The sequence below is a fragment of the Sphaerodactylus townsendi genome, linkage group LG01 (genome assembly GCF_021028975.2).
Source record: "Sphaerodactylus townsendi isolate TG3544 linkage group LG01, MPM_Stown_v2.3, whole genome shotgun sequence".
Taxonomy (NCBI): Eukaryota; Metazoa; Chordata; class Lepidosauria; order Squamata; family Sphaerodactylidae; genus Sphaerodactylus; species Sphaerodactylus townsendi.
This window is the reverse complement of record NC_059425.1, coordinates 161025317-161037320: the sequence shown is the minus strand read 5'-3', so window position 1 is coordinate 161037320 and position 12004 is coordinate 161025317. Positions and strand designations below refer to the sequence as shown.

At 46.0% G+C, this 12004-nt stretch overlaps 1 protein-coding gene across 1 annotated transcript in view; it reads left to right on the top strand.

Moving 5' to 3' along the window:
- The window catches only part of ROCK2 (Rho associated coiled-coil containing protein kinase 2), a 130527-nt gene that overhangs the window by 47723 nt on the left and 70800 nt on the right, over positions 1-12004 (top strand). The gene's annotated exons all lie outside the window — the stretch shown is intronic.

Genomic DNA, 12004 nt, shown 5'->3' with positions numbered 1-12004 from the left:
CTCACTGAATAGCTCCAGCTCCTTGTTAATCTGTACACCTTGTGATTGTTAAAGTGCTGTCAAGTCGCTTCCGACATTGCGACCCTATGAATCCGTGTCCTCCAAAATGTCCTATCATTACAGACTTGCTCGGGTTTTTCAAACTGAGGGTCTTGGCTTCCTTTACAGAATTAATCCTTCTCCCTGGTGGTAGCAGGCCATCTGGCTGGGTTGTTCTCTACCCCACTCCGAGTAGGCAGGAAAAGGCTCTTTGTGACTTCCTGTCAGGTGCCTGTGGTGATGCTGCCCCAGTATCTTCCTGCCTCGATCAGAGTAGGCAGCAACTCGACAGGCTCCTTGCTGGATCTCAGCAATTACCTTCTCTTACATTCCTATTTTTGTTGTTTGTGTTGTGAGAGTTTTACTTGTATCGTGGGTGGTGTGAGTTGGTCTGTCGTCGTCTAGTCAGCCCTCCCTTCCTCTCCCTTGTGTTTCCCGCCAAAAACGCTGAGAGGAAGAAGACATGGCGACGGCGCCATTTTCCCCACAGAGGGACTTGTTCTGCCGCTCAGCGGTTGAGAACATTAGGTCCCGCTCTTCTATTGGATGTGGGAGGCATCTTGAATGGGTGTTTCCCAACCAGATCTCAGGGAGGCAGGACTTAACCAAAGTTGTCACTTCCTGTGGTCCGAGTGGGCGTCACCTCTTCTCCTCAGTAATTTTCCCTGCCTAACAGGGAGCGCAGCACTCTTTCGAGCTCCTGCTCACCAAAACCTTTTTTCTTCCTTTCTGTACCCTTTGTCAGTCTGTATTCCTTGTCTTCGTTTGTCTGTGTCTAGCTTTGACTTTGAAGGCGGGACTCTCTTTGGGTCAGAACTAGACAAGGTCCTTGTGGAGACCAAGGATCATAAAAAAGCTATGCCACGTTCTGTTAGGGCAGACCGACCTAGGTTTCCTGCGAAGCCTTCCTTTAGATCCTTCCGCCTCGTCGGCCAACGAGATCATAAGAATGGATCATGGGCTGGCAGTTCCAATCAGCATTCTCGAAAGAGACAGGAACTTCTTCGGCTCCAACAAATCATGGCAAGCCCTTTCAGGGCTGGACCACCACTGGCAATGGAAACAAGGCGTGGAGTGCTGAGCAGAGCTAAGTCCCGACATCGGGCTTGGGCTATTACGCTCCTTCAGTCATATTTTGGAAGGGTCGACGCTTCGATTCATTGGGTCAGGCGAAATAGAATCTGCCATTCGGCTGATAAACTCCCTGGAACTTCAAAATTTTCCCAAAAAACAGATTTCTTTTCCTTTCCCCAGTCGGCAGGCATGACAGGGCAGACAGGCTGAGATTAGCTATTGGACCATCTCCTCTGGGCCATCAAAGCCATAGAGCCAGTACAGCGCCACCAACAGGGATGGGAGTTTACTCACATTTTTTCACTGTCCCCAAAAAGAACGGGGACGTCAGAGCTATACTCAACCTAAAACATGTAAATCAGCACCTCCGCAGTTTCCGTTTCCGCATGGAAACACTTCGGACCATGGTGTCGGCCATACGGAGCAGAGACTTCCTAACATCTTTGGATCTGGCCGACGCGTACTTGCACATACCCATCCATCCAGGCCACCATCGCTTTCTCAGGTTTGCAGTAGGGGACCTCCACTTTCAGTATGTGGCTTTGCCCTTCGGGCTAGCCACCTCGCCCAGATTGTTCACCAAAGTACTGATCGCGCCCATCTCGTTGCTCCGGAGTCAGGGGGTGCACATTCACCCTTATCTCGACTTCCACTTCCCTTCTCATCTGGTAGGTCTCGCAATCAGAGAGCCAGGCAGTCAGGGATGTGGCCTAGGGTTCAACAGTTGCTGTCATGGACCACGGTTTTGTAATCAACAAGAAGAAGAGCACGCTGATCCCATCCCCAAGGCAAAATGGAAACATCTAGGAGCCCCTGGATAGATACATCCACATGTTCCCTCTCTTTTTGTCTCCATTGGCTTAAAAAGCCTCAGCACATCCAGGAGGTGAAACCCTAAGCGATGTTTCCCCAAGACCCAAGAGGCAGCCACTCTCTTCTACAGCTGGCGAGCCTCTTGGAGCCTCCTTCTGTCTACCACCATGGACCCTCATTCAGTGGGGGTCGGGCCCATACCAGACCCCTACACGCCTTTCTCGCGTCTGTATGCTTTAAAACAACAAATTATTTTGAAGAGATGCGTCCCTTGTCTCTCTTCCCTCTAGAAATTCGACCCACAGCCTCAAGTGGGCTGGAACCCGTCTATGCGCATAATCTTCGACAGGGCAAGATCTTTGCACCATCCCAGCAAGTCCACATCTTCTCAGACGCCAGTCTGTCAGGCTGGGGTGCCAAACTGGACTCTCACCTGGCACAGGGCACCTGGTCCAAATCCCAGGCTGGTTCACCTGCCGATCAACATCCTCGAAGTCAAGGCTGTTCTGATGGCTCTCAAGGCATTCAAACAACAGGTCCTGCGGAAGCACGTGGTGATACGTACGGACAACATCTCGGCAAAGTGCTATATAAATCACCAAGGGGGGTCCAGGTCTTCTGCCCTACACAGGGAGGCATTTCGGGTGATTTCATGGGCGGAACTCTTTCTAGCGTCCATTCGAGCCGAGCACATTCGCGGACTTTTGAACACCGAGGCGGACTGGCTCAGTCGGACCACACTCTCCAGTTCCGAGTGGAAGCTGAAGCTGGAGATATTCCAAAGGATCCAGGACACGTTTGGGAGAATGTCAGTCGACCTCTTTGCATCCCCATCCAATGCTCAACTCGGGACTTTTTTCACCAGATGTTACCATCCTCGAGCAGCGGCGACGGATGCCTTTCTAGCACAGTGGCCGGAGGGCCTCCTGTATGCCTTCCCTCCGCTCCCTGTTCTTCACAAACTACTTCAGAAGTTGCAGACCGAACGGAGGGAGCTGGTGTTGGTGGCCCCGGACTGGCCCAGAAGGTCGTGGTATTCAGTGCTCAGACAACTTTCCATAGCACCGCCTCTGCCCTTGCCGATAATTCCAGACCTCCTCTCACAGGGCCCTCTGTTCCATCCAGACCCAGGGTGGCTCAAGTTAACCGCCTGGCTCTTGAGCGGCGATTGTTAAAAAGAAGGGGGTACTCTAAGGGGGTGGTTAACACCATTTTGGCAGCAAGGAGGAAGTCCACCATAAGAATCTATGACTCCTCCTGGAAAGCCTTTGTGCGGTGGTGCCGTAGAAAAGGCAGAGACCCTGAATTGCCTTCCCTAGCATCCCTCCTGGATTTCCTTCAGGAGGGATTCAAATCTGGTCTGAGGGGTTCCACCTTACGTCGTCAGTTAGCAGCACTGGCCACAGTGCTCCCGGAGGTTCAGGGGGTTCCCATCACTAGGCATCCCGATACCTTAAAGTTCCTCAAAGGGGTTGCCCAGTCTCAGCCTCCTGTACAACCTTGTTTCCCTACTTGGCGTCTCCACGTGGTATTGGACGCCTTCTAACCAAGTCACCTTCGAGCCCGTCCCAGTCCATAGCACTCCTGAGGTGTACCGCCAGCATTGTTAGTTGTTCCTTGTAGCCATCACCTCGGCTAGACGGGTTTCGGAAATTAGGGCCCTGTCTTCCAATGCCAATCTATGTTGGTTCTTTCCGGACAGAGTAGTGCTCAAGCTTGACCCCACTTTTAGACCCAAAGTAGCTTCCAGGTTTCATCTCCTGCAGGAGGTGGTTTTGCCTAACTTTTGTCCTAACCCCTCTCACCCTAGAGAAAGGCTTTGGCACAATTTGGACCTGAGGCGTTCACTCAAGGCCTTTCTCCTCCGAACTGAACAAATTCGTAAGTCCGAGGCCCTATTCATCAATATAGCCCCCCCCCCCCCCAAGGTGGGAGAGGCCATGTCTGCAGCGGCTGTTAGCTCCAATATTAAGACTTGCACAATGGAGGCCCATAAGGCTAAGGGCCTTCCTCCCCCCTTTGGGGTTACAGCTCACTCTACTAGGAGTTGTGCTACGAATGCCGCCTTACTTAAATACATCCCGCTGGAACAAATCTGTAAGGCAGCCACTTGGGCTTCGCCTTTGTCTTTTGTTAGACATTATAAGCTGGCATCCATAGATGCCGTACAGGCCTCCTTCGGGAGGCGAGTGCTGGAGCACATCATCGGGGAGTAATGAACCCTCCCTTTTCTAACGGGCACTGCTTGGGAAGTTCCCAACCAGATGGCCTGCTACCACCAGGGAGAATGACCCATTGGTACTCATCGTGAAGGGGTCTTCTCCTTTGGTGGTCGCAGGCCATCTGGGCCCACCCTTCATTTTTTTCCGATGATATGCTTCTGGTTTACTCTGTTCTGTTTTATTAGCATAAGCCTGTTTTGTAGTTGGGGCTCTTTGGTTTCCCTCATTTTGGGAGTTATTTGTTTCCTAAACTGTACGGTTGTCAGAGCCGTGGTGTTGCTTGTTGTATATCTTTGTTACTGTTGTACGTCAATCCACTCGGCTGGTCAGATACTGGGGCAGCATCACCACAGGCACCTGACAGGAAGTCACAAAGAGCCTTTTCCTGCCTACTCGGAGTGGGGTAGAGAACAACCCAACCAGATGGCCTGCGACCACCAAAGGAGAAGACCCCTTCACGGTGAGTACCAGTGGGTCGATCTCATGTCCATCTCATGTTAAGAGGTGACATGATAGCCATGTTTAGATATTTGAAGGGATGTCATGTTGTTGAGGGAGCAAGCTTGTTTTCTGCTGCTCCAGAAGCTAGGATCAGGAGTGGTGGGTTCAAGGTGAAGGAAAAGAGATTCCACCTAAACATCAGGAAAAAGTTCCTGACAGTAAGGGCTCTTGGGTAATAGAATACACTGCCTCTGAATGTTGCCTTCTTTGGAGGTTTTTAAAAGAGGCTCGATGGCCACTTGTCAGGAGTGCTTTGATTGTGTGTTCCTGCATGGCAGGGGGTTGGACTTGATGGCCCTTGGGGTCTCTTCCAACTCTCTGATTCTATAACTCGAATCTAGGGGTGTGCACTATTTTTCCTGGTATTTGGGGGGGAGGGGTTGCCTTTGAAAAACCAGGAAATTTTTGAAAAAAATTGGAAAAAAACCCCAACTCAGATCTCAGGGGTGTGAGGTGGGGAGAGCTGTATGTAGTGTTTGGGTCACTTAACCTCTGCACACAGATATCTCAGTTGGCTCACAAACATATATAGCAATGATGGCGAACCTTTTCAAGACCAAGTGCCCAAATTGCAACTCAAAACCCATTTATTTATCACAAAGTGCCAACATGGCAATGTAACCCAAATACTGACATTTTAGTTTAGAAAAAACAGTTGGCTCCGAGGCATGCGTTACTCGGGAGTAATTTTGTTGGTAGTTGGTGGCTTTGCTTTGAAGCAGCTGTGCAACTCTTCCAATGGGTGAATCACGACCCTAGGAGGGCTTACTCAGAAGCAAGCCCCATGGCCAGCAACTGAGCTTACTCCCAGGTAAAGGATTGCACTTTAGTTCTTCGCATGAAAATCAGTGGGGTTTAACAGCGCTTAACAGGGTTACCTACACTGCTTCACCAAAACTAGGTCTTAGGTTTAATGCTAATATTCAAGCCCAGCGGCCCAGGCCAGCCTAGATGTGTGTGGGGGTGACTCTATTTGCTCTGAGTGCCACCTCTGGCACGCGTGCCATAGGTTTGCCACCACTGATATATAGGAAGCCTCTCGGTTTGGGTGACCTTGACTCCTATTTGATGTTAAAGAACTACATGATCTCTACAACTGATTCAGTTGTATTCACGGAGAGAGAAAGATTTATCTCCCTGCATACCAAATATGGCAGTGGAGATGAGGCATACTAAAGCAGAAAGAAATTGGAAACTTTTTTTTGGCACATATTCTAATGTTGCTTCTAATTAACTCCTATACGAAAGGTTGTCATGACTTCATGTTGTAAAAGAAATGACATCTGAAATAATGAGGCTAAGTTATCTAAAAATAAGTGAGGTATTGTGTCTTATTCTTTACATAACCTTAGCATATGGACCAGGAATATGCAGATAGAGTCACACAATGATATGGAGATGTTTTTACCAACTTGGGAGAAACCCCACTTTTGCAAAAAAAAAAAAAAATCTTAAAGTGTAAAACTAAGGATTTTTTAAATTAAAAAAAACCTAAATTTTTGAAACGATATTTGCCCTTGATGTCTTGACGCAAGGGGGAAAGAAGACCTTGCAATGCTACACCAAACAATCTCAGTTAACTATGTCAGGGTGCTTGGTGTGAAGAAAGCAACAGGAGAAAGTGGGCAGTGGTGGTACGGGGACAGCATGGAAGAGAAGAGGGCAACTGGAGTTTGGGGAAGGAACAGGAATCAATGATGGGAGCGGCCTGACCGAGAAAGTGGAAAGTGAGGGCCTGCAGTGGTGTAGAATTTCCCTTCTTCTGTGAGTTCCTTGTGGGTCTCCCAGCCTGTCTTTTTTCAAAAGAATAACAGTGATAAATATTTAAGAAAGCTGTAACTGTATACTTGGAGACTGGTTTTTAAAATCAATACTGTTTTATGCATTTTTTTTATATAGGATGAATCTAAATAATCAAGCACTTGCATTTTAAATCAACTATTTAAAATTAAGTGGCTGTTGGACAGATTTCACACCAGGGACCATCAGTAGGTTATTCTTGGCTGAAAGTGCCAGTCTCGGGGATGCTATCAGGAGAGGTGGCCCTGCAGATACGAGAGCCCCAGACTGTTAAGGGCTTTAAAGGTTAACACCAGAATCTTGAACCTGATTCAATATTTCACTTGGAGCCAGGGTACCTGGCAAAGCACTGTGGGCATTCTCCAGAGTCCCCATATGGACCCAGGCCCTGACATTCTTTACCAGCTTTCAGGATCAGTCCCAAGGGCAGCCCTGCATAGAGCAAGTTACAGTTATCTAATCCAGAGGTGACTGTTGCGTGGATCACTATGGCTGAGTTGAGACGAGATAGGTAGGAAATCAGTTGCCAGACCTGGCGAAGATGGTCTGCGTCCACTCTGGATGGCCTCCATCCACTCTGGCTACATTTGTGATCTACACCTCCATTAATAAAGAGGCAGCCAAACTCCTGATGATCAATTTTCAGGTTCCCGGTTGCAACCATCTGACCTATAGCAGTGCGGAGGGTGAAAGAATGGTCTTTCTCCTGGAATGCTACCCTGTCAGACCTGACATAACAGTGCCCTGAAAAGTAGGAGGCTGTTTCAAAACTCCATATTGGGACTGTGTCTGGCAAGAATGTCTCAAGGACTCCCCCCCCCCCCCACACACACACACAACTTCATGCCTGGCCCATACTCAGGAAATAACATTTGAATATGGAAAACAGCATACCTGGGCAAAGCCAGTTCTCTTTTGTCTATATTTGTTGAACCTTTTCAGTGACTCATCCCCTTGTGACCATCTTATATAGTAATGTCCATTAAGGGTCATTACCTGTTTTGTCCAACACCTGGCAAAAACCCATCAAAGATAATGAATCAGTCATCTCAATGGTCTGATACTAAAGACCATAACCTCACCTTGGAACAGCAGGAAGAATCCTTATTCAAGGACTTCCTTGGCCCAAGACATGCTTTTCCCTATAAAAGCATGTCTCAGACCCCAGTCAGTTGTTGAATATTAACACGCCACTATGGTGGTCAGTAATATTGTTCCATTAGCGTTGATCATCCAGAGCCCAGTCATTAGGTCTCTGTTTCCTGGACATAAAGACTGGTAAATATAATCTTTTGATATCCCATCCCTTCTCTCTATATATCCAAAACCTATCTTTCACCTCTAAATTATATCCTAGTGTGTGTGTGTTTTTACCCTAGTAATTGAGTGATTGTGAGTGAAATTTTGTTTTATTCCATTTATTTTTCCCAATAAAATCCTTTTAAAAATAATTTATTTTTCTCTGCTGGTTTCTTATGGTGAGCTGAAGCACGTATACATAGGCAATCTCTCTCTATATATATAGCGATCAAGTTAACCAATGCTCCTCGGCAACGCTAAGTGACCTTGTGCTCTGCAGCTAATTTCCCCAACCAAAGAGGGTCCTTGCGTCCAACCATTTTGGGAAACACAGTATACATACTTCATGTAATGCTGCAGGCTCTGACTAAACCACTGTTTGAGGCTCTGCGAGAGATGTCTCTCAAGTTTCTGACACTTAAAGTACTGTTCTTAATGGCAATTATTATCAGCAAGAAGAATATCCGAGTTAAGAGCACTGTCTATTGCCAAGAGATAGTGTTTCTTCCATAAAGATATGGTGGTTCTATTTCCAGATCCTGCATTTGTGCCTAAAGTGAATTCAGTTTTTCACAGAGCGCGGGAATTTTTCTTACCATCCTTCTATTCTAGTCCATCACATCCAAAAGAAAAACCAAACAAACTGGCATTCACTGGATCTGCGCAGGGCCTTGTGTATTTATAGTAAAAGAACTAGACTAATCAGAAAGTTAGAGGTCTTATAGCATATCACCCAGTTGGTGGGAGAAAAGAGCTACTCTTAGTAGGTAGTTGGAAGAATACATATCAGTAGCCTGGTGTAGTGGTTAACAGCAGGTGTGCTCTAATCTGGAGAACCAGATTCTTCCCCCCCGCCCCCCGCACTCCTATATTCCTGCTGGGTGACCTTGGCTTATTCAAGTTCTCTCAGAACTCTCTTAGCTCCACCTACTTCTCAAGGTGTCTGTTGTAAGGAGAGGAAGGGAAGAAGTTTGTAAGGCACTTTGAGGCTCCTTACAGGAGAGAAAGGTGGGGTATAAATCCAAACTCTTCTCTTTTCTTCTACTCTTTGCAAGCTGTCATCCCACCTGAAGGAATCATGGTGTATTCTACCAGAAGTGCACCTAGCATGGTAGCCTTCCTTACAGATGCCTCAGTGGAAAACATCTGAAAGCAGCAACTTGGGCATCCAAGTCAACATTTACAAGATGGACACTATGGCTGGAGCAGATGAAGCCTTTGGCCGAAGGTGGTATAGATAGACCTGTGTGAGACTGGCAGTCAGGACCCTCCCATTGGACTTGTGGCTGTGTAACCTCACAAACATACCAGGATGTCCTCCTCAAACAAAAACAGAACATTGGACTTAACATGAAGGTTCCTTTGTTTGAGAACAAGGAGGACATCCTGGACCCACCCAAGGATTTTTGAATTTTTTTGTCTCCATCTGCCAACAGGGAAATTAATCTGTGGGACTATTACTGTTTTTGCTCTGTGTTTCCTACAGTATTATTTGTTCCTGTTAAGGTTTAAGTTTTGTTCTTCTGACCAAGTTGCTTCAGAAGGTCAAGATGCAGGAAGGCTTAAGGCAGAGTAGTTTCTTTAGGAGGTATGGAAACCTTCAAACTGAAGAAAGTAGGCACTCCCTCCCCATCAGAGGTGGAAAGATCAAGCTAGTTCCTGCCTCTTAGGATGATGGGAACATGCCAGGATATCATCCTAATTCTCAAATAATAGGAACCTTCATGGTAAGTCTAATGTTCTGTTCTCAGCCTAAAGGATGTGAACAGGTACGCAGTTCACAAGTGTTTTTGCTCGAAGATCCTACCATCTATTTCAGAAGCCTTGTGCCCCAAGACCTTCATGACCGCCATTGACCTCAAAAACCCTATTTGCACATCCCCATATTTCAAGGGCATTGCAAGTTTATCCAGTTTGCCTGCAATCGTCGGCATTTCCAGTTCAGGATACTTCCCTTTGGCCTGACTTTGGCTCCTCAGGTCTTCTCCAAGGTCTTTGTAGCACTGGTAGCTCTGATCTGTCAGCAAGGAATCCAAATCTACCCATATCTGGACAACATTCTGATCTGTTCTCCAACTCTAGAGTAAGGGACCAGGGACACCCTCAGAACCATTCAGTTCCTAGAGACCTATTGCTTCATACTAAACAAGGAGAAGAGCAAACTTACCCCATCACATAGGCTGTAACACCTCAGCATGATCATAGACGCATGCAAGAACATGTGGCCACCTTCATTAGACACTACAGACTTAAGAAAGAGAAGAAGAGTTGGTTTTTATACCCCACTTTTCTATACTTTTAAGGAGTCTCACAGCGAATTACAACCACTTCTCCTCCCCACAACAGGCATCTTGTGAGGTAGGTGGGGATGAGAGAGTTTTGAGAGAACTGTGACCAATCCAAGTTCACCCAGCAGGTTTCATGTGGTGGAGTGGGGAAAACAACTTCCCAGCTAACATCAGAGTGCTACAGTATGTGGTGAAAGATCGTGAATTCCCACCCATCACTTGAGATGCTCCTATTGTAAGTCCTCTACCAAGCTGCCTTTTTCCTTGAAGTGAGAACAAACTTTGATTAATCTTCATGGCCTCTGCAGGCCAACCGTGGAGTGTTTAGCTAGTTTTAAAAAAGCTTTACTTGAATAGCAACTGCTTCCCTCCCCACAGCCATGCACCTAGGCTAACTGATTTTCCTGCCCAGGGTCCAGTAACCATTCTCCCTCCCTCCAGTTCTCCCTTTGCTGCTGTGAAGAGCATGACAGTTCCTTCTAATCTGAGATTAAGAGAGCATCCCACCCACCAAAATAAAGAAGAGAAAAGAAAAAGAGTATTTATTTTTAATTTGATTAGATTTGACTTTTAATTTATATACCGCCCTCCCCAAAAGGGCTCAGGGTGGTGTACAGCATAGTAAATAACAACAGCATATCAATACAGTAGGCATAAAACAATGTCAATTACAACAAATCCTGACACTGGTCCAACATCTCAGGTTAACAACTAACACATGTCCGCATAATAGCATCGTAACAATTTGTAACACTATAATAGCATCTTACATTTCACATCATAATAATAACATAACATCAAATGACACAACATTCTAACAACAATCAAAAATTATAAATCTATAGTACACGAAAACCTAACCATTACAACTAACAAGCCTCAGAATTAATAGCCAAGACAACAAAAGATGGCGACTTCCAATGGGATCCTTAACTTGCTCAAACACACATGATCCAGTTGTGAGGATGGGTGGAGGGAAGCTTGCTTGTTCTAACCCTTTCTGAATCCCATCATATTACGCCCCTCTGATCATCACTTGTTTGTTTCTAGCAGTTATTTTATCTCTGTTCTGTCCTTGGGTGCAATAGCTTGTGAAAAGTTGAAGAAATCGGTCCTGCCACCCTAAGTAATTCGTGGGAATCACTCATACCAATATGACCTCCGAGTCTCGGAGCAGAAGAATCCCTCATAGCAACATCCAGGGTTTCATTCTGTTCCCAACAGTGACCAGCCAGATACTTCTGGAATTTTCAGTTGGGCCATAAAGAAAATAATTACCCCTTTTGCCTCCAGTGACTGGTATTCAGAGTTATTCTGCTATAATGACAAGGAAGGCTTCATTTAGAGGCTCTAAGTTAAGCCACTGGTCTATTCTCTGTGAAATGGTCTAATCTGTTTTCAGTAAAGCAATCTAACTAGTGACTACTTCTATGGTATTGGATGTTAAGTTAATTATGAAGAAGTAATTTCTTTTGTTGTTGCGTGTTCGATCTTGCTCCTGTCATCCACTTGTTAGAATCTTCTGTTTCTTGCTCCTGTTGCTGCAACTGGTGCAAAATTCTTCACTCTTCTCCTGCCTGGAGTAGGATGCAGAGGGTGTATTTGTTCAAGGCCCAATTCAGTGTGTTTTAGAGGCATAAATATCTTGGGCCCTGTATTCCTAGGAATTGTCTTCTATGTTTCCTCTGTGGTTAGCTAGTGATGCTTCATTGCTTTGTGTACCCTCCTCTCGCCAACAGATTACATTGTATGTGACAGTTCTGCTTCTAAATGATGTGTAAAACTAGGAATAAATATGAAAAGAAAGAGAGCTTCAACATCTTAATTTGAGAATATAGGTTGTATGCAAATCGGGTAGGAGGTACAAGCAGTTTTGTAATCTGTGTATTGCAAAATATGATGTCCTCTCTGGCTAAGAAGCTATGGAGTAGGGTTGGATGAATTTCTCTAAAATTAATTATCATTAAC